This window comes from Lepidochelys kempii, chromosome 1 (assembly GCF_965140265.1).
Source record: "Lepidochelys kempii isolate rLepKem1 chromosome 1, rLepKem1.hap2, whole genome shotgun sequence".
Lineage (NCBI taxonomy): Eukaryota > Metazoa > Chordata > Testudines > Cheloniidae > Lepidochelys > Lepidochelys kempii.
Genome location: NC_133256.1, coordinates 298,192,011 through 298,215,581, shown reverse-complemented (window position 1 = coordinate 298,215,581; position 23,571 = coordinate 298,192,011). Strand labels below are relative to the sequence as shown.

Below are 23,571 nucleotides of genomic sequence, written 5' to 3'. Positions count from 1 at the left end.
TCCTGTACAAGTTCCACATTAAATAGTTGTATAATGACTGCATCTCTTCATGAATCAAACCCTTCTTTTCCATCTACTTTTGTATGCCCATACAAATCCTACAGCTTTTTTCCCTCCTCTTATATTTGCAAACTTCATTTACTTGGTGGAAAAGTTTTTGCAGTATGTATGGTTTAATTATTTTTAATCCTTTTTTTCATTATCTGTGCTTCCAAATTGCCTTTGCTGTCTTAATATATATATATTACCAGCAGCATTATCTGTTGCCACAGTGATGAGAAAGATTGCATGCACATAGTTACTTTTTATTGCTCCTTTAGAGGATATTACATGAATGAAATGTTTCCTCTGCATTCAAGTAATGTAAATATGGAAGAGTAAGTTGAAACAACAAAGGTCTGCTTGCCATTATGGCTGCTTACAAAACACAGATAAAGTGTACTTTAAATACAGAAGCTGCTACTAATTTTATTGAATGGGGAAAAATGGTCTTGCTGTTGCCAGCAATGTCAGCTGACGATGGAATGAGTATGAATATCAAATGTCACCTTTCCTTCGGTATTAATTATTTAAGATACATTTAAAATAACAAGACTCTGGGGTAGGGGTGTATGGCTCAGGGATTTGATAATGGAATGTGGAGCCTTTCGTCTCCAGGTCAACAGTTCAAATCCAGTGTCATAGTTCAGGGCAACTGCACCGTATTTCCCTTTGTGGTCCAGTAAGCTCCTCAGCTGTCACCTCTCTTGGGTGGAGACCTGAGTGTCTCTCCTTCCTGACTGGGGTATTTTCAGACTGCAAAGCTCCCTGCCTATACTGTGAACTCCTTGTCTCCTCTGAGATGGCAAACAGGGTACTTGCTACAGTTAAGGTACCGTACAGCTTTCTAAACAAGCACATCTATTCTTAAGGTAAAAGCATTACAGAGGAAACATATTAAAAATAATAAAAGAACCTACATGCATGCTAATAAGCTTACCAGAGATCTCCCCGCCCTCACTTCCACCAAGGGCTCTGGTTGATGATTAGTCCTTCAAACTCCACATGGGATTTTCCTGTGGTCACAAGTTGATCACAGGTTCAGCTCAGAACAAGCACCCTCATTAGTAAGTCAGTTTCTCCATTATACAGATTGTCTTTGAACTGTGCTCATGTCACAGGTGATCAGAACAAAAGGTTCCCCTGCTTAGGGAGAAGCTTCAAACACTGAGTCAGGAAGTGGGAGTTTGCAACTCTTTCTTGTGAAGCTTGGTTGAGGTGGTGGAGACAGAGGGTGGAAGAGGGTGGGATATTTCCCAGGGAAGCCTTACTGCTAAATGATGAACTAGCATTCAGCTGAGCCCTCAAGGGTTAACACATTGTTGTTAATGTAGCCTCACACTCTACGAGGCAGCACGAATGGAGGGAGGAGACACAGCATGGCAGAGAGAGACAGAGACACACACCATGTGTGTGTGAGTGAGAGGGAGAGAGAAACAGAGACACACCGTTCTGTGGAGACGAGGTACAGGGGCAGGAGGAGGACACCCTGACATTAGCACCATTTACCATCAGACTTTCTGTGATGTGAATAATGGTCTCAGACCAGTTCCTGATGATGTACAAGTTTCTGCATCATAGCTGCCATTAACTGGCACTGTTGGTGATGGTCGCAGAATGAGCATGGAGACTGACTTATCCTTTCACCTCCAAACTTGGTCCCTTGAGAACAGGAGGAAGGCATATTGATGGTGGTCTAGAGAAGCTTGCGCTGCTGCTGTTGTGCTGTATTTGGCTGAGTGCTTCAGTCCAGCACCTTTCAAAAGCATTGAATAAACTCAAAAATCATCCTTGGGTGTGGTTTGATGGGACAGCCCCTGTGCAGGAGCATTCTTTTGAAATGTGCGTGGAGTACGGCAACTTCAGGGGGCTTGTCTATGCTAAGAAAATGCACCAGGTTAAGTAACACAATGCTAAATACAAATTTATCACCTCGTGCAGAAAGGGGCATTCATATTTCAAAATGGTCGTGGCTCACCCTAGAGATGTGCCAGGTATGAGAGGCAGCACCAGAAATGTTTTGCTTTTTTAATTCTCATTATCCTCACATCAGTCATTTGTAAAGATGCCAGTTTCTACCCACAGAACTGTGAGTTCCATTAACTCTCTATCTCGCAAATCTAAGTGTTGAGGTACATACTGTATGTTGTACAACCAGGCATTTGAAAGGCCTATACTACCAGCGAACAGCAGGCTAACTTGAAGGTGGAGTGTCAGCCTCAGCTTTCAGCGTCCTTGTGTTTATTGGTTCATGCTGCAACCTTATTGTTACTTAGTAATTCAGTTAATTTTATTATTTAATAAAAGGAGATATTCTTTACAAGCAAGTTTCCTTAGCATTTTTGAAAATATCCACCACATCTTTTATACTAGCGGTTTGTAAACTTTTTGAGCTGAGTCCTTGCTTTGAGTTATAATTTTTGGTTGCACTCTCCCTCCCCACCCAAACAAAACTAGACACATGCAAAAGCTTGATAGCTTACTCATAACCCTAACAGCGATCTTAACATACCTTTAATTACCTTACCTACACCTGTAATTTTCAAATATGTAGATTCTTATCAATGGCACAGCCAAGGCTTCCTCAGCAGTGAGCTGCTTCTACCTTGCAGCCAGGCTGCACGGCTAGGGCAGGGCCGATGCCTGCCCCTCTGCCCCTACCCCCTTGAGTTTTCAGGGTGGGGGAAGGTATGTGCAATGGGTCTCTGGGGGCAGAGCCAGCGCTGGGCGTGGAAATCAGTGCAGACATAGTGGATGTCTAAATCGCCCATTGAGGTAAGTTGGGGTGGAGATGGCCATCTCTCCCCAGTCCCATGTGGGGGGTGGTCTGGGGCTGTGCAGAGCTGCCACGAGCTGCCTGGCATCGCCACTCACCCCCTGGATGTTCCTCCACACACCCCTAGGGGGGTGCGCCACAAAGTGTGAAAACCTCTGTTTTATACTATATTATGTGACTCATGTTTTAGGTCCTTTATATTAACTGCTGTACAGATCACCTAGTGTCAGGTGCTATGGCAACACAAGCCCTACCATATTAGTAGGGGCTCTGCAGCTGTTTGTTATAAAGAGAGAGGACTGCTGACAGGGCAGCTGTTCTCTATGGGTACATCTACAAAGCCTGCAACAGCAAGCCTCCCAGACCAGGCCAATCACTTAGATATTGTGGCTTGGGCTAAAGCTCAGACTGTGAAGCCTAGGGAAGGGGATGGGCTTCAGAGGCTGAAGTCCAGCACAAACTGCAGTTTCACAGTACCATCTACAGAGCTATTTTTAAATCACTAGTGCAAGCCTGAATCTATCAGTCTGGGCTGGGAGGCTTTCTGCCATGGCCTCTGTAGACATATCCTGTGAGGGCTCGGGGACTCTGGAACTTTCTCTTGTCTTTGGTCCACAGTAGCCTGAATTGGTGACCTTCCAGGCATGCTATAAAAGAAATAAGCTTAAAAGGGTTTTCAGAAGGGACTGAGGGATGCTTTCCAGAACAATGAAAGAGTGCAAAGGAGTTTTTGGTAGGTAGCTGGCAAGCAGAGCTCCTGTATGAAATTGTTATTTTAATGCTGCTGGGATTTTATTGTATTACTAGTTACTTGTTAGGGTGCCTGGGGCCTTATTTCGGCATCTTTTTTAATTTAAAAATAAAATAAATAACAAATGCTCTTCACTGCCTCTTCAAGGTCTGGAGAGCAGTTGTTCAACTCCACATCTAAATTAAGTGTTGTTTTGTTTTTTGGTTTCTTGGTGTATCTGCAGCTCTGATGTGGTTGTGTGAAAGGTTGCAGGACTTCAACATTCCTTCCTTCTCCTCCACAAACAAGTCCAAATTCTAAACAAGTGTAGAAACAGCCCTCAAACATTGAAACTGAATGACTGTTTTTGAACAATGTCAGGCTGACATTGAAACTGAAAAATAAGCTTTATTGTATCACCTGCTTTCTGACTGGCATCACGCTCTCACAGTGAGTGTGGAGCAGGAGTAAGAATAAACTGCTTGGGTTTCCTCTCCAAGGGTAATTTTTGTTTTTCAATATACTTCAATTTTGTCTTTGTTTTGAGTCCTATACCTCACTGAGTACCTTGTCAGTGCTCAACAAATAATGAATATTAATAATTGGGGGTGGAGGGGTTCGAATGTGTAATTGCCATTGTCAGGCCAGGATTATACATGCAAAGGTGTGTGGACCAAACTTTCTGATCCTGGCCTCCCAACCAGAATGTCCCTGTGTCTCCTGCCACCAGCAGTCTGTGGAACAGGTTCCCAGCAGATGTTTGGGAAGCCTGAAGGGGGTATAAAACATCCATGTTTACATTTCCCCTGCAGGTGTCTGTGGTGTACTCGTGTACAGATGGAAGCCGGGATTTGGTCCTTGGGATGATTCGATACCTTTGAAGATAAATAAACATGTTGGTGCTCCCCCGAGCCCTTTTCCATTTGGTGCTCCAAGAACGCAGTTCAACTTCAGTCTTGTTGCTTAGGTTTCTTTACTTAGCATACATCATGAGTTGATCAGACTCCAGTGTAGGAGTGGGCATGGGGCATTCCACACATCCAAGGTTACACAGCAAATCTCTTCCTTTATATACATTTATTGTCAAGGTTCCTCCCCCACTCTGAACTCTAGGGTACAGATGTGGGGACCTGCATGAAAACCTCCTAAGCTTACTTTTACCAGCTTAGGTTAAAACTTCCCCAAGGTACAAATTAATCTTATCCTGTGTCCTTGGAGTATCCACTGCCACCACCAAACTCTAACTGGGTTTACTGGGGAACGTAGTTTGGACACGTCTTTCCCCCCAACCCTTGCACCCCACTTCCTGGGAAAGGTTTGATAAAAATCCTCACCAATTTGCATAGGTGACTACAGACCCAAACCCTTGGATCTAAGAACAATGAAAAAGCATTCAGTTTTCTTACAAGAAGACTTTTAATAGAAATAGAAGTAAAGGAATCACCTCTATAAAATCAGGATGGTAGATACCTTACAGGGTAATTAGATTCAAAAAAGGAGAACCCCTCTAGGCAAAACCTTAAGTTACAAAAAAGACGCACAGACAGAAATAGTCATTCTATTCAGCACAGTTCTTTTCTCAGCCATTTAAAGAAATCATAATCTAACACATACCTAGCTAGATTACTTACTAAAAGTTCTAAGACTCCATTCCTGGTCTATCCCCGGCAAAGACCCAGCATACAGACAGACACAGACCCTTTGTTTCTCTCCCTCCTCCCAGCTTTTGAAAGTATCTTGTCTCCTCATTGGTCATTTTGGTGAGGTGCCAGCGAGGTTACCTTTAGCTTCTTAATCCTTTACAGGTGAGATGATTTTTCCTCTGGCCAGGAGGGATTTTAAAGGGGTTTACCCTTCCCTTTATATTTATGACACTCCAGTGTAGGAGTGGGCATGGGGCATTCCACACATCCAAGGTTACACAGCAAATCTCTTCCTTTATATTGCACATTACATTGCATTCACTATACATCGCATCACACATTTTGGAACTAATCCCTGTACAATATGTACTGTCTGTGCACAACTTACTTTTTACCTCACCCAAGCTTATTTTATCCATTATTATCTTGTCCATTGTAAATGGTTCTCTGAGTGTTCCCCTTTATTTTAACTAGTCTAGACATTCTGTTTCCAGCCTGCTGATCCATTTACCTTCCTAATCCTGTCTCCCAATAAATGAGACCTCATCCATGTCCAATTATTCATGTCAAGCGAGGACTACAAAATGTTTTGATTTTTGTATATCCTTCTGTCCCTGTTTAGCCAACTGTCCTCTACACTGTAGAACTGGTCAGAGCACCTCTCTGCTCGAAGATAATGAAAACAGGATGGAGTTTGAGTGTAAGTGAGAGATTTTAGCTGTTTGTCCTATTTACTTTCATTTTTTGTCTGAAACTAGCATATTTTGGGCACATTTCATGAACATGATATATTACTCGAATAAACAAAGCCAACAAGTCCCCTTAGATGTGTAATCAGTAGGGAGTCATCATCTTACATTCAGTAATTTTACACAGCTTTGAGCTAAATCAGATCCAAATGGAAACTCCATCACTCAGGGACATCTTAGGAGTTTGTACATACTCAGGGGACATTTGGATCATAAACCAAAGAATGGATTACACTCACCCATATGTTGTTGTTTTTAATCTTTGACAGATACAATATGGATAATCTTCATTAAATGAGTAATCCAAGTATAATTCAATAAAGATTATTTATCGATTTGTTGTGGCATCTGGGTGCTTTGCATCAGTTGAGTTATCACCACATTAAACAACACATAGATTTTTCATCTTAAATTACTCACATTGGAAAATATTCTTTATTTTAGACCTGATCCTATTTCCCATTTCAGTCCAATGGGAGTTTTGACATTGACTTCAGTGTCTTCAATTACTTTACTTTTTTTGCAATGTTTCCCTGTGGGAGAACACACAACCAGATGGAATGACTTATCTAAATGTGACAAGGGATGGGAGCATTTTGTGATTTTGTGAAATGGCCCACCTCTCAGATAAGGAAAAGCATGACACACTTCTAGGTTAATATATACTTTTCACTTTGCTGAGGGGCATGATACAAGTCACGATTTCTCAGCAACCCCAAGTGCAGTACGTAGTGGGCTGGCGTACATTTTAGCTAACCGCTATACTTAGTGTATTATTGCAACAGTCATGAACAGGATATGAGAAAATGTTGAATAACATATATATTTATGTTTACATATGCATACATTTATTTTTATATCATAACACACATACTCTAGCTTGTTCTTTAAAGCCTACAGTTTCAGTACAGGATTGATTGTTTATCTTCAGACTGTTGTAGATCAAGTTGCTATGCTGGTCTTCGTTATGGCCTGTAAATAAATGGCTAGGAAGTCTGTTACAGATTACATAGCCAAAATATGGAACATAGTAGACTGAATTGCCCAACAAGACCTGTATGTAATCAGAGGTAGAGCTGGGAGAAATATTCCCCATAATAACTTCCAGTGAGTGAGCCTTTTTGAGTTAGTGAAATGGAAATTTACAAAATTCCAAGGTAAATATATTCTGTGCTGTAGATGCATAAAACATTTCAAAGCTGCTATATAGTATGAAAATTCAAAAGTGCAAATTGTGAAAAGTCAAAAAAACTACATAGCCTGGTGGACTGAGCACAAAGTAGTAAGCCAGGAGTTTGAGTTTTGTTGTCACTGCTGCCACTTAATAATTTATAAATGCTGTAATAATGCTTTACAAACAATATTTAGTAGGTACATTATTTTGTTTTACAGATGAGGCTCAGAAAAGTAATTTGCTAAAGTTCCTGTGACATGTCACTATTAGAACCCGTGTCTCGCACCTTACTGTTTTAGGTTTAATCTACAAGACTGCAGAGCCCTCAGGCAAGAAAATTACTACTTAGACACTTTTCCCTATCTGTAGAATGGAGATAGGATATTTACCCACTTAAATATACATTTAATCCTGAATATTTTCATTGTTGCTTATGGTAAATATTACTATTTCGATTTTGCAGAGCAGAAAATTGAGGCTCATGACTCACGGGCTCAGCACTAGGTCTCAGACCCACAGCCAGTATAGCTTTCAGCAACAGTGAGGCAGGAGTTTTTCCTTGGCTATAAATAAGGCTCTACTAAATTCATGGTCCCTTTTGCTCAATTTTATGACCAGGGGTTTTTTTAATTAGTCATTTTACATTTTCAGATGCTTACATCTGAAATGTCAAAGTGTAGTTACCTTGGGGATCCTGACCCAAAAGGCACTCAGAGTAGGGGTAAGTGTTGCAAGGCTATTGTAGGGGGGTCATGGGCTTGCCACCCTTACTTCTGCCCTGCTGCTGGAAGGGACACTGCTTTCAAAGTTGGACAGCCAGAGAGGAAGGGCGCCCAGCTCTAAAGCCAGCACCTTGGCCAGTGGCAGGGCAGAAGTGAGGGTTGCAGGGTCTGGGGGGATGGGTTACCATATGTCTGGTTTTCCCAGCAGTCTCCTGCCTGCCAGGGGGCGGGAGGGGGGACAGCTGGAGCCACCGAGTTTTCTGCGGCTAGGGGAGACTTACTCTAAGAGTGGCCCCTGGAGGGGAAGAGGAAGTCTAATCCCTCCCCATTCCCAGCTGGGACTGGCAGCTGGAGCCCTGCACAAGGTAGGAGCCCCTGGCTGAGTGCCAGATTTCACAGTCCGTGACTTGTTTTTCGTGGCCGTGAATTTGTTGGGACCCTAGCTATAAAGCATAGGAATGGGCAGATTTTGGTGAACAGGCTCTTCCTTGTCCATCCTACATGACTTGTACTGTATATGTACAGTTGGTGTGGTCGCTATCCCCTAAAAATCTAAAGGGAGCAGCACTGTTCCTTCTAGAAAATCCCTGAAAGAGGAGGCAACCAAAAGACGTGAAGCAGCGCAAAAGGTATGCAAGCTGTTGGGCAGCCGCGCCCCCTTCGCCCTCCCCTCCCCGGTCTGTGGTAGGAAGGGATTTCTTGAGGAATATTACCTTTAAGGTGCTAATATATGGAAGTGTGAATATTTTCCTGATTATTAATTTTATTGTGAATGTAAATGTTACTCTACAAGTGTATCCCTACTATATGTTGTTTAATAATTTGCTTTTATTACCAAGAAGAATTGTCATAAAATAAATAATTTTGGCAACTTTCCTAAATAATACCCCTGCAAAAAATGTATCATTCCTGCCTTCTAGTTTACCCAGCACCTAAAGTAGGCTCCTGGTGCACAGTTTATCACATCCCTTCCCATCAGAAAAATAAACACAAAACTCCTTAGACAACTCAGCAGTCTCAAAAGAGTCCTACACATCATAAATAAGAACTCCGCTCTCTTCAACCCACTCTCCCAGGTGGAAAAATACATCTGGATTATTTCTGAACCAGGGGTCCAATTTGAGATAGCAACTGCCTCCTTTTTCTCTGCTGACACAAATGGCTTCCTTCTCAAATGGTTCCTTCTAATGCACATGAGGCCAATCCAACTTACTCCTAAGGGAATTCTGCGCACAGTATTTTAAAATTCTGCATATTTTATTTGGCAAAACAACACAATATAATCGCACCATTTTCAATTATTTTGGTAATTTATTTGAAAATACCTGTCAGTGAGAATGTCTGTAACAATACAGACAACAAAAATAGATTTAGGAAATGTTTTTGACAAATAGTTTCCTTATTAAGTATATTAGCACATCTATATGGCTCCACAGAGCAGATTGCAATACTAATATTTCCAAGGATGTCAAGCACAGAAGACTTTAAGGGTATGTCTACAAAGCAAAGAAAAACTAGTGGCTGGCCCGTGCCAGTCGACTTGGGCAGAGCTTAGACTGAGGGGCTGTTTCATTGCTGTGCAAACTTCTGGGTTTGGACTAGAGCCAGAGCTCTGGGACCTTCCCACCCTGCAGGGTCCTAGAACCCAGGCTCCAGCAATGAAACAGAAAGACCGTAGGGCCCTGTCCCTCTGCACCAAGGGCACCACAGTAGTGACCAAGAAGGACAGAATCTCGCATGCACGCCTAGACCTATCCCCAAATCCAGGTGGTTGGGGCTCAGTACAGGGGTCTGAGTGTGGGAGGAATGGGGCTCAGCATGGAGTGGGTCTGGGTGCTGGGGGAGTGGGGCTTGGTGGGATGGAGTGGGGGTTCAGGTGCAGCGGGTTGGAGCTCAGTGGGGTGGGGGTGCAGGGGCCTGAATAGGGTGGTCCAGGTGTGTGGGGGGGGGGCTCTGCATGGGGTGGTCTGGGTGCGGGACATCTGGATGTGGGAGGGTGTGGCTTGGTGGAGGGGGGTCTGTGTCTGTGGTGTGAGTCGTTCTACCTCACTTGCACGCATGCCCCCCCACCCAGCCTTGCTCCTCACCCCGATTTACGTCTCTGCTGGCTGCTCCAGGCACTCAAACCAATGCTCCCGCACTGCTGGGGAGGAGTGCATGACCACTCCTGCGGCTTCCATTTGCTTTCCAGTCAGAAGTCATTTTTCTGTGGGGAAGCATGTGGGGACATGAATTCTGCATGCGTGTAGTGGCACAGAATTCCGCCAGCAGTACCAGTTGGGCTATGCACTGGATAAATTCTGCAGAGGTTGTGGGAGATAATGTCTCCCCTTCTCTCTGATGGCTGTAGAGCAGCTCTGCTGCTGGTGAACCTCCACATTCAAAGAGGAATAGATGATGGGTTTCACAGGAGCAGAACAACTATTGCACCACACACAGGGCACACTTTTGGCTCCATGTATGCTGTACCTCCACATATTGTGCAGTGAAACTGTGCTTGGTACTACAGTCAGGACCCACCACACACAAGGAGGAAGAGAAAAGGATTTGCCCCTTTGTGAAAAGAGGAAGAAAGAATAACATTGGAGGAAATAAACAGTGTAGTGGAAGCTGATCCTGAGAGACTTAGCATGTACCATGCACTTCAAAAAGTAATATGAAAGCAAAAGAGAAAACATAGTTCTATCAATTTATAGTAGCACTAAGCTATCTTCTTCAGCTGATAAAAAGTGATAGATACAGAGGCATTTGAAGAGAGTACTACTCACTTCAGCACCCTGGAGTCAATCTGAGAATATGTAACTATCCCTAGAGACTCCTCTGTGTGATAAACAGCTTAAGCACCTTAGATGTGGGAACAAAGTCTCTGCCTCTGAAAGAATGAGTGAAATCAAACTAGTAAGTCTGCACTCCTAGAGCATTCTAAAAATAATTTTCTGCTACTGGCAAGCAGCCAGCTTGTCTTGGCCATCTCAATGGATGTTAAGAGGAAAATACACAGAAGAGAGTAGCACCCAGGCATCATAATCACTGCATACATACAGCAGTGAGTGTGGAGAGAGAGAATTTAGTTATTCAGGTATAAATTCCATAGTGTTAGTGTGTTTGGAAAAAAGGAGAATCCCCATCCTAATTCAGACACCATAAAATGCACTGTAGAAGCAAACAATATATTCTAACTGTTCATGTGCTCATTGCTCTGAAACTGTTGTTATATACTAGTCAATATGCTGATTGACTTGCATGTTGTTAGAGCTGTTGGGGAAAAATGGGATAAAAATAACATTTTTCTTTATATCTTGTCACTTTGAAATTATATGATTAACTTTATTTATTATTGACATTTGACATTGGGTAAAAACTAAAATAATATCAGACTGATACCTGACATTTACACTTTTAACATGCAAAACTATTTATAGAATAAAAAGCTAGGAGAAAATTTATATCTACAAACTGAAGACAGTGGTTTTAGTCAAAAATAGGTCCATAGGGTTTCAATTGTGACAGCTATTATTAATTCAACAAAAGCAACTCCATGCTTCATAACTGTTCTTGTGCTTCACTTATATTAAAGTAATTATGTTATCATCTATGGCATCCTATTTTGCATATCTTTGTTTTCATAACCTCAGGACATCTCTACTACCCGATCATTCCCTGTGAATTGTCCTACATTGCAATTTATTTACAACGCAGAAAAACATCTTTTCATTTTTTAAACCTAAATATTTTTAAAAAGATTTTTAAAATAGCCAATATCCAGAATCTGCATATTTCCTATTAATGTATTTTTCATTTGTCACAATATTTTATATTCAACATATAGTATCTTTCTAATTTATTATTAATGCTGAGAGGAGGTAATACAGAAGACGCAACATACCCTTTTCCCCAAGTTACATTTTCCAGTGAATCCAGATTTTTTACATTTTTAATGTCATGTGAGCAACATGGTATAATTGCATTTGAAGTAAGTTAATATTTATTTTTCAAGCCTTACAATCCAAATCCAGTGTCCAATCCAAGTAACTCGGCTGGGCACTCGGGAGCCAAATATATACAAGAAAAAGGAAATGACTTTGGAATGACTCTGGAGCTGTTCCAAAGCTATTACTGCGGTAATAACCCTAATATGGTCCTTACTCTAAGAGGCAGAGTTGGATCTGAGTAGCAGAAATACACCCAAACCTACCCTTGCACCACCTAAATCCCTGTGTTCTGATGTTCTGGAGGCTACTGCAGAGCTGAGCTCTACACTCACAGCAAGTGTACAGCTCCTCTCCTTCCCATCCTGCATTGCTCATTATACTGCTTTCATGGCCAGAAACCCTCTAAGACAAAGGAGGATAGAGGGTGCAACTGTCTGTGACAGCTCAGCTAAAACAAATTCTAACATAAGGCATGCAAATAAGTTGAAGCATATATTTTAATTGTTTAAATGTTAGGCAAAATGTGCTACCTAAATAATTTTGATCATACTCAATCCTTTTTTCACTCATCCTTAAATGTATCATGCATTATCAAGCCCAAGTATTCATACATGATTTCATGCTATTTCCTAATCTGTCTTTAATAATAATCTTATAGTTTAATATACTCTTAGGTTATTTTAACCAAATGTTAAAAATTGCAACATTCATTGATTCAAAGTGGTATTTTAATATCTAAGATGCCTACAATTTAAAGTAGTATCATAGGAACCTTAATTGCCTTTTGCATACATGCTTTTTTTCTTTTTAAATATATTGTTGCATTTTGGACACCATTACTTATTGAAAGCAATCATCCATGTTCACATAAAGGCAGACTCTGCCATCCTTCCTTACTCTACAAATTGCCACACTGAGAATAATGAGACTAAAGATGATAGAATGCAGCCCGTAGTGTAGAGAATTTTCAGCATCTCAGTAGTCTTAAACATTTAGTGATTTAAAATTATCCCAAGGACCTAGAGGGGAATTTTGTAAGTGAAACACATGTCCATATCATGTAATATTGTAACACATACACACTATGTTAAAATAATGTCATTAAGGTTGTAAAGCCAAGCACTAATTAATTAGGAAATGCCAGTATTAAAGTTGCCCATGCAATCTTAATTCAACCCTCCTATTCATATGCATTATGATACAATCTTTAATTACATATCCATATACTATTTTTTTCCACAGGACTCCTCTTTCAGTACACAGAATGGATAGCACTCAGTTAATGTGTGGCCCCATACCTTACTTACAGCACATGATTCAAACCATGCTCTGATGACAGAATTACTGCTTTACTCATTGGTTTTTCTGTGGTACTCATAACTGTAGTATCCAAGTGCTTCACAAACAATTTATTTTCACAACGCTCTTGTGAGATGGGATATTATTATCCCCATTTTACAGATGGGGAAATGAAAAAGAGCGAGATTAAGGTCAAGAATGTCCACTTATTCTGGGTGCTCAATTTGGGACAGTTAGGACCTGATGATTCAGAGTACATAGCATTATGTAGCACTTTATATGTTCAAATCACAGCTTCCATTGACTTCAGTCGCAGCTGTGAGTGCTCAGCATGTCTGCAAATTAAATCTAAGGTCTTATGTCAGACACCAAGAAAATGAGGAACACACAATTGGTGACCATTTGTAAAAAGTTTGATTTCCTAGTGACTTGCTCTGCATCACATAAGAACTCTGCATTAAGGTTGCATGGACAGCCTTAATTCTGGCATTTCCTAACTTTTGAGTGCTTGACTTTGCAATCTTAATAATGTTCTTTCAACATAGTTGTGTGGACTTGTGTGTATGCACATACACAATTTACTAAGTTTTTAATAAAGCTAATTGAAAAAAAAAACCCAGCAATCACATAGACACCCAGGAATCAACAGGGTTGGGATCTTTAGCTCCACTACATAGACCTCTGTCACTTCAACTAATGGAGTAACAAATAGCAGTAGAAGATTGTCATCTTCCCTGTGGACCTATGTGGAGCTATTCGCAGACAGCAGAGGAATGGTGAAATAGGAATTTTTGGCTCCATTTCAAGCTCTGGAGGGGTATGTGCTCTACTGGGAATAAACTCTTCTGCTCATTGTCCCCGTTCTGCAGATTTACTCTTTCTGCCTCATCCTCTCCAAACTAGCCCCAACTTCCAGTCCCGGGCTTCACAGTCGGTCCCAGTCTCATTCTTATTGCACAGCCAGTCTCAGTTCCCTCCATCCTGGCTCATTTTCTGTTCTTTCTCTCCTCCCCTAAACCCCATCTTTAATTGTCGGCCCCTCCTTTCTATCTACTTTCCCTGTTGGCTCTAGCTCACAGTCATAGTCTCCCTCCTTGACCCCTCAAGAGATCCTTCTCTCCTTTCACCCACCTCCTTTCTCCAATTCTACTGTTTCCCAGTCCTGGTCTTCTGTGCTAACTTCTCATTTGCTCTTTCTTTCCCCCACCCACTGGCAAAAAACAAAAACTTTTCTCCCAGAGTGTGTAGCAGACAGTTGTATTAAATACATCTTATCTAAATCCCATACAGCTGGAAACACCCCTATTTTGTTTGAGATTGCACCTCAAATCATATTTCCCATATCTATAAAACCCAGGCTTATACAACAGATCTGCAAGATTCTCAGTTTTACAGAATCATAGATCCACAGTGTGACAGAACTAGAAATTTTCAAACTCTGGAGTCATTGGGCATTACAAAAATCTTTTTGTTCGAATGTTATTCATAGTAGTAGGAAGCATGACTGTTAACATTTTAGTGTAGGTATGGGCATACATATATATACACATACATACACTATTTAAAGCAAAGAAAATGAATAAAAATATTTTAATAAAAATGAAAAATTGTACAATGTGTGCAAGTTCTGTTGATCAGCTATATTAGAATTATTCTAAATAATTCATTATATGAAATAATTGCTAAGTAGCATTATTGGAATGTATGCAATGAAGCTGGGCATTTCTAATGGCCGTATCTGTCAGTAAAAACTTCCCAGGCTGCAAAGATTTGTAAAATAGTAGGCCACAGATGATGATCTGATGACTTAAAAATAAGCATATCTCAGTGAACATTTTCAGAGACATACATAGAGTTGCTTTTGTTGAAGAAGTAATAGATGTCGTGATTAAAAACCTTTTCCTAATAAAAATGTATTGCAAGGTAAGAGAATTAGTTCAAAGGACTCTTTTGTAACTCTCCGTCACAAAGAATCTGTTTTATTATGATAGCTGCCATCCTGGCAATCAAGTGACAGATTTTACTGTGGGTTTTCAAATGTCTGTTAAATATAGCGCCTCCATTTTTTGAATGTTTTGAGTAGCCCACTGTGTAGCTACTGTTTGAAAAGTAACGTGTCACAGTGGGAGGTTGAAAGGGAATGGGCTTCCAGAAGCATTTAGTGCTTAATGGGTCTACTGCTGTAGTGAAGCAGTGTGCAGAAATAATTCTGATTAGGCTTGGTCAATCAAGCTACAAAATCAGACCTGTCCCTTTTCCATTCTGCTCTAAAATACAGAGAACAATCATTGTTTAAAATACAGTTTTTAAAAGTCCTTGCATCTTTAGTTAAAATACCATTTATTTCTTAACATCATATGGCTGATTCTTATACCTCTGGATACTATCAAATGTAGAGGGGATCAAATGGTTAAACTCAGAGAGGAGATTACTTCTTTCATTTGGGATTTCACTTTAAAAGGAATGAATAAAGCTATGAAAATAGTAATTTTGAGAATTGAGTTTTGCATGTATTAAATGATACTAAATGTGAATAATGTCATACCACATTTGTAGTGTAATAAATAGCTAATTATTTACAGTTTCATGTCAGATGGTACCATTAAAAACTCTTGCACAGCCACATATGTGTAATTAAAAAGGAATAACTTTGAATGATAGGATTTTTGCATAAGCATCATTATATTGATTTAAAGATAAATATTTGGATAAAAGACAGACAAGACTTGGCTGTTAACTTTTAATTTCCTTTTTTAAAATGTTTTATATTTTTCAGCTAAATAAGTCATAGCTTTAGTACTGGTGCACCATATGTGCAGAAGGGGCCCAGTTAAGATACTCTGTTAAGTTTAAGAGGTCATATAACTGTGGTCATTGTTGAGCCACACTGACAATATGCTTTGAAGTAGATTATATTACATGTTAGTTGTGCTTTTGTGAAGAAAAGCATTCTTCTGAATGGGTCTTCAGAGCTAAATGGGTTTCAGGGGAATTTGTAAATAGTTATTGTTGTGAACAAACACTATAACTAATGTTGACAGGATTTTTACATTTTTACTTGTAAAATAATAGCAAAAGTCATGATTTTTTTAACTGAAATTCTCTGCAGCTTGCATTGTGTGCTGTTTCAGAAAATAGATGAATGGTATTTAAACATGTTTCTAAGGAATTATAAAGCTTGAAAAAGAATCGCTGTTCTGTACCTATGTTTCCTCAAGGTAATTGCTTGAAAAGCAAAGGTGATTCAGGGATTCATGAGAAGTGACAAACCGTGGCTGCCAACACAATGTATGGTGCAGTCAGCTTTTTTGAACTTTCTTGGTTTATTTTTCAGTATGGATAAATTTGCTTTCTGGCACTGGAATGCCATTTGTCATCATCAATAGAAGGCTTTGCAAGGATCCATATCTCAGGCACGGTGAACAGAAAATTGAGAGCTACTCCATTTGGCAATTCATATAGCCGAATGCAAGGGCAAAGTGAAAGCAGGTCTCTGAGTTAAGAGAAGCAAATCACTATCAGTTGCTTAGGGGAAAATACTGGAGGGGGAAGATCTGGATGGAAATGCTTGTTGACTTAATTGGTTTTAGTATTTATGTACTGTGTAAAAGCAGGAGGAGCTAAAGAGATTCTATTTTTTTAGATAGAATGTCAGTTACTGTTTAACCTTACCTCCACCCACCCCCAAGCAATGCACATCATTTTACTAAAGGTTCAAGCAATTAAACAGATTTTTGCTTGCTTTTAGATAAATACAGGGAAATGTTTAACCCCTATTGTATTGACACAAAGCCTGTGCTGATCACACAGTGAAGCCTGGGAGGTCCAAACACAATGTGATTGGCTGTTTAAAACTGTCCTCTTTTTATACATGTTTCTGCACACAGTCCAGCAACAGCAGGGTTCAGCAGCACACAGTTTTGTCCACAGGATTACAACGTGAGGGGGAGAGTTTTACCAAGTTACCATTTTTTAATAAGAAAATGGAAAGAGGCAAATAATTACATCTGTAAGGTAATATTCTACAGCTACCTTTTGTACACTCTTTTGTTCCTCTTTGATGTTCAGCTTATTAAGATAGATTTGTGCATCTGAGTACTGTATCAGCTAGTTTGGTTTATCAGAATATGAGAAATGTGAGGAAGTTGAGTTTATAGCTCTGAGGATGAGGTTGAAAATCTCTTTTGTGCAATTAATTTTATATATTTGATTAGCTTGGTTAAATGTTCTAAAATTTGAAATCAACACCGCTCTAACTTTGTTAAATTGTGTAGAATGGCTTGAACTGGTAGCACAGTGAAGCCCAGATGTAATTAAATACGGTGTGCTGGAAAGTCTTAGGTTGATTTTAATGCTGATTTCTGGGAAAAGAGATCCATTATTTTAAAGCTTATATCATGTGAGATAGAACTGTTTCTGAACTATCATAAACTTGTTTAATTTTCTTCAAGGATTCACATTGCTGAAAGTTTTCTTTCATGAAAAATTGACATTTTTTTCAGTTACAAATTTATCATATTAGTTTTAAATGAGTTTTGGGGCGTTCCCTGGTTATTATTCTTCCAGAACGAATATTTGACGAGGATCTAAGTAACAGACTACTGTGTGTTCACAAGAAGAAAAAGTGTGATCACTCACTGATTCTTCTGCTCCTGTTTCATTAAACAGAGAAGAGCATGTTCACTCCTCTCTAAACATTGACATGTGACAGTTCTGTGATAAAAATCCCTATAGTGACTGTTAGATTTTTGCATATAACCCTCTTTAGAAAATACTTGGGGGAAAAATTCTGTCAGAAAAATGAATTTTGTTTTTTGGAATCTCAGAGACTACAATGCAGTCTAGGATGCTGTATCTAAGCAATCCTGTTGTATAAACATCTGTACTAGTATATCCCAGAGAAGTATGATCACTCGCACACTCCAAAGCAGATCAAAATATCTTTTAAAAACTAAATTAACAATTTTAGTCTGGCTCACATTTACTATACATTCAGATCCAGATATGCAAAGCTGAATGTCATATTTTAAGATCTTTTCCCCACTGATTTTATCTATGCCTTTTTCACAATCACTTAAATCAGCTGAAATCTTTGATTTTTTTTTCTTTCTTTGTATTTTGGAACTTTAAAACAAGTTTGAGCTTTTGTGTGTGTTTGAGGGGGAATTGAAAAGGAATTGAAATAGATATATTGTGCTATATCTTAGCATTAAAGATCAAATTGCCATCAGCTGATACTAAAATAACTATGAAATGTCATTGAGTTTAACTGGGGTACTGTGTTCTGTCAGTTTCATTACAACCTAATTTATATAATAAAACACCACTATAAATGGTTGGCAACCTATTTTTGAATTGCACAAAGTGTTTAGGAAGTCTTTTGGTCGGCTCATCATATATATTTCACTTAAGTAAAAGCTACCCGTTATAAGAGACTTTCATTTGTAACAGTTTACCATCTGGCTCCTCTGCTTGACCATAGTATGCCTAGCTTTAAAGTCTGTTATGTACCGAGAACTGAAAGCATTGATTTGGTTATTATGTTAATGCATTATGTGCAGATAGACCACTGAAACTTTGAAAACATTTATATTTAAAAAGTCTTTTGGTCGGCTCATCATATATATTTCACTTAAGTAAAAGCTACCCCTTATAAGAGACTTTCATTTGTAACAGTTTACCGTCTGGCTCCTCTGCTTGACCATAGTATGCCTAGCTTTAAAGTCTGTTATGTACCGAGAACCGAAAGCATTGATTTGGTTATTATGTTAATGCATTATGTTCAGATAGACCACTGAAACTTTGAAAACATTTATATTTAAAAAGTCATCATCATCATCAACGTCATACAGAATTTTTAAACTCTGCTATCACACTCCATTGTTGCTCCATTTAATTGAATGGGGAGCATACTCTGTGGTATCTGAGTGCCTTGAAAGTCCAAGATATATACCTTAACATACTTAAAACCACCTTCACCAAACAAGGACACTCCACCAGAGAAGTAGATCGCATCACGGCATGGGCCATCCAACTACCCCCAGAGAACCAGCTTCAATTCAGAAATAAAACCGCACACCCATATGGGGTATCATGAAACAACTATAGCCCATATTTGATGGGGACCCCATCCTGAAAGAAATATTTCCTGAATCCCCACTTCTGGCCTGCAGACAACCCCCACCCTCTTCAAGCTCAACAGCAGAAGCAAACTCCCCTCAGAGTAGGACCACACCAACTCACAGCAGCACCAGATCTTGCTCAAACTACAGATGCAAAACCTGCAGACACATCTCCACTGCTACAGTGGTCAACACCCTCCACAATACACCTTTCAAGATCCATGGGTCTTACACTCGCCTATCACAAAATGTGGTGTACCTCATCCAGTGTGCTAAATGCCCCAACAACAATCATCTGTCTGAAACCAGATAATCATTATGCTCTTGAATGAACTCACACAGGGAGATGGTAGAAGACAAAAATAAGAACACAAAAACACCTGTGTGTGAACACTTTTTATAAAGCTAACCCTCTATACCTGACATACCAGTCCTCATCCTCAAAGGAAATCTGCACAATGCTTTCAAAAGATGAGCCTGGGAGCTTAAATTCATTACTCTGCTGAATATTAAAAATCATGGACTGAAAGAGACACTGGTTTTATGGTTTATTACAACAATTTGTAACCCACTAACCCCTTCTATTTGTCCTAGAGGTGTTAACGAACCACTTTACCTTAAATGGTCCCTTACAGTGTTACTCCCTGTCATTTTCATCCATTTCTAAGTACCACCAGGGCCGGATTAAGGCAGGGGCTTTAGGGGCTGCGGCCAAGTGCCCCAGCTCAAGAGGGGCCCCACAAAAATAAATCACAGGCAGCGATTTCCAGCTCCGGGCCGCTAAAAGTCCTGCGATGCAGTGGGGCGCTCAGGCAGGCTGCTTGCATACCGTGGCTCCAAACCACTCGCGGAAGTGGCTGGCTGTTAGCATGTCTCTGTGGTCCCTGGAGGGGTTGGCGGGAGGCGGCTCTGCATGCTGCCCCCACCCCCAGCACGATCTTTACAGCTCCCATTGGCTGGAAACCAGCCAGTGGGAGCTACAGGGGTGGCGCTTGTGGGCATTGGCAGCACACGGAGACATGTTGTCTCCCTCCTCCTAGGGGCCGCAGAGATGTATTAGCAGCCAGCTGCTTCTGGGAGCAGTGTGGGGTTATGGCAGGCAGGCAGGCAGCCTGCCTGAGGCCTGCTGCACCTCCGGCTGGGAGCCACCTGTGGTAAGCACCTCCCGGCTGGAGCCTACACCTCGTGCCCCCTCCTACAACCCAATCCCCTGCCCCAGCCTGCTCCTGCACCCAACTCCCTCCCAGGAAAAAGTCTTGCACATAGGGCCCCCACAAAATCTAATAGCCCTGGGCCCACAGGAGAGTTAATCCGGCCCTGAGTACCACAATAACAACAATTTTAAAAATTAAATATTTTAACAGAACCAACGTTAGCTGTAGGCCTCAGGAAATTAAATTATATAATTATATAATTAAATTATACTTTTTGATATTGTATATTTTTCTTTATTATTAATGAAATGATCAGAGAATGGTTGTACCAGGCTAGAGCATGTGCTGGTTTGTTATAGTATTTATTTATCTGCCTTATGTCATCATGAATTAACCAATTTACACATAACACACCAAGAAGATGCCATACAAAATGAAGGGATGCTGTTCTACGCTGAGATAAAAACAAACTGTAGCGGACAAAGCTACTGAAGAATCAACTATCACCTCAACCTGTTCTGAATTTGGACTAAAAAGAGAATGTTTGATCCAACAATCCTCTTCTGGAGGGTCTTCCATTGTCCTGGCATGGGTGAAAAAGAAAGTTCAATAGAGGCAAAGAAGTTACTCACCCTTGAGGTGGAATAACTTTCCACTTCAGATGTGGAATCATTAGGCTAATGCTGAAATAAGTAGATCTGCCCATGTACCTGATTTGGTGATAATTACTTGAGAAGCTTAGCATATCACTCCAAAAGCACAATAGTATTTTGGATAAACTTCTGAGGATATCAGTTCCGTAAAAAATGTTAGCATCTTGGAACAAATGAAATCCTGATATCTTATTATTCATTATTGGTTTTATTTACTGTTTATATTGTGAAAACACTCAAAGATCCCAGTTAGAATCAATATTGTTTTAAACAAAAAGAAAGGCACAGGCAGTTCTTGCCCCAAAGATCTCACAATCTAAAATGAGAGGGAGGGTAGAGGATTTAATACTTCTATCTATCCCTCCCTCTCATCTCTCTCCCATTGAAATCAATGGGTGTTAGGCGCTTAGATGCTTTTGAAAATCCCCCTGGGCACCTGTAAATGTTCAGGTGTCTGAATACCTGTAAAAATCTTTCCCTTAGGCACTTTTGAAAATGTTGCCAATTGTGACTCCCATTTAAAAGTAATGGAATGTGGGATAGTTACAGGTAAGTAGGATTGAGTGAGTGTAAGAAGGGAAAGAACACAGGGACACAGATTGGATGGGGAGTGGAGAGAGGAAAGAGGTGTGAGAGGAAGAAGGGGAGGAGAGTAGAGGGCAGGAAGTGTGAAACCAGCATGGGAGGAACTGAGATGAGGAAAAGTAGGAGGATGTTGCAGCAAGCAACAGATCAAAAATCATATCCAGAGTGCAAACTGCAAAAAGCAGCCTTCTGGGAGATGGTAAGAAGCCACAGATCTGAGCCTCTCCACTGCTGCTGTTACTGCTTTCAACTCCAGCTGTTGCTTGAAAAGTTTCTGTTACTGCTGAGGACTGGCTCTCCTCTGGGAGGTTCTGCTGTACTTTCATCACCCCATGTAAGTGAGTAGAGTGAGGAGAATGGAGTTATCCCAGAGGGAGGAGTTCCCACACTGAATCCCGAGTCAGAAGATGAATTAACACACAAACCATGCTTTTTTTTTTTTAAAGGTGTAACGCAATAATTTCACCAATAGTGGCAGATGTAGGGCCCAATCCTGTAAACCCTTAGGTATTTGAATAGTCTTACTGAAGTCATTAGGACTATGTGCATTAGTAACTATATGCACTTGCATATGTGTTTGTAGAATTACCGCCTTTGTACATTGAATTGCCCACATACTTGCCAGGTACTTTTCTTTTGCCTTCTTCAGAACCATCTGGTGTCGGACACTCACAGAGACATGATACTGAACTAGACAGTCTGATCGGATGTGGCAGTTTTTCTACTACTGCTGGTCCCTATGTGTAATTCCACTGTGGGTATGCATATGCTCCATGGAGCTGAGACTGGAGATTTCTAGCAAGTAGTGTCCATTAGTCCGCACCCACATAGTTGTTCTCTTCATGTTCCATACTGAAGGTGTAAGGGGTGGTGCAGACCGATCCCTCTCCCGGTCCTTCTTTCTGCTTCATGGTGCTGACTGGTGAATCATAGGTTTCAGAGTAACAGCCGTGTTGGTCTGTATTCGCAAAAAGAAAAGGAGTACTTGTGGCACCTTAGAGACTAACCAATTTATTCAAACAGAAGCTTTCGTGAGCTAAAGCTCACTTCATCGGATGCATACATACATAGTGGAAAATACAAATGATGTTTTTATACACACAAACCATGAAAAAATGGGTGTTTATCACTATAAATGGGTTTAATGGGTGTTTTCTCTCCCCCCACCCCACTCTTCTGCTGGTAATAGCTTATCTAAAGTGATCACTCTCCTTACAATGTGTATGATAATCAAGGTGGGCCATTTCCAGCACAAATCCAGGGTTTAACAGGAATGTCTGAGGAACGAGGTGGGGGTGAGGAGACATTCTTAGCACACATTCTTAGCACAGTATGCCATTATCTAACCTCTTGTGAATCATCTGCATTGGAAAGGACATGTGCAAGCACTCAAAGAAGAAAGAACGGTTACTAACCTCTCTGTAACTATTGTTCTTTGAGATGTGTTGCACATGTCTTTTCCAAGACCTGCCCACTGTCCCCTCTCTCCGAGGGTTGGTAAGAAGAAACTGATGGGGTGCTCCAGACAGCTCCAGCTGAATTTAAGCCCTTGCTGTAATATATTATAAGGCAGCATTTCTGTAATCATATTCTTTCTTACAAAACAATCTAGTTGTATATTACATGTTTGAAAGTCTTCTTCTGAGCTTTTTAATAAATGCCATCACCCACCCTTACTCAATTATTCATCTACGCTTCAATTGCTCCATAGAATTTCAAAACCAAGAATCAGGTTTTAATTTACATGTTTAAACCTCTAGGGTGTAATCCTGGCCCCTCTGAAATCACTGGCAGTTTCACCATTGACTTCAGTGGGGTGAGGATGTCTCCCCATGTCACTGACATCCTTAATACTGACAACTCTTATTCTTTTTAATGTAGGTTTAATCAAGTATTGGTCTGTAGATGTTTCAAAGATGATCCCATTGCATAATTTACTTGGATCTTCAAGCTTTTGATTAGCTCTCTTATAAGAGACTATTAAGGAAAAAAT

General features: G+C 40.4%; 1 protein-coding gene across 21 annotated transcripts in view; it reads left to right on the top strand.

Annotated features, from left to right (window-relative positions):
* The window catches only part of NRCAM (neuronal cell adhesion molecule), a 298,298-nt gene that overhangs the window by 99,265 nt on the left and 175,462 nt on the right, over positions 1-23,571 (top strand). The window contains exon 2 of one of the 21 annotated variants that reach the window (XM_073328047.1): positions 5,811-5,888. The exons of 19 other annotated variants lie outside the window; for them this stretch is intronic. The gene's annotated coding sequence lies outside the window, so the exon portion shown is untranslated. Of the gene's footprint in view, positions 1-5,810; positions 5,889-16,981; positions 17,079-23,571 lie in introns of those variants that run through there. One more of the 21 variants, XM_073328050.1, reaches the window with a different exon arrangement.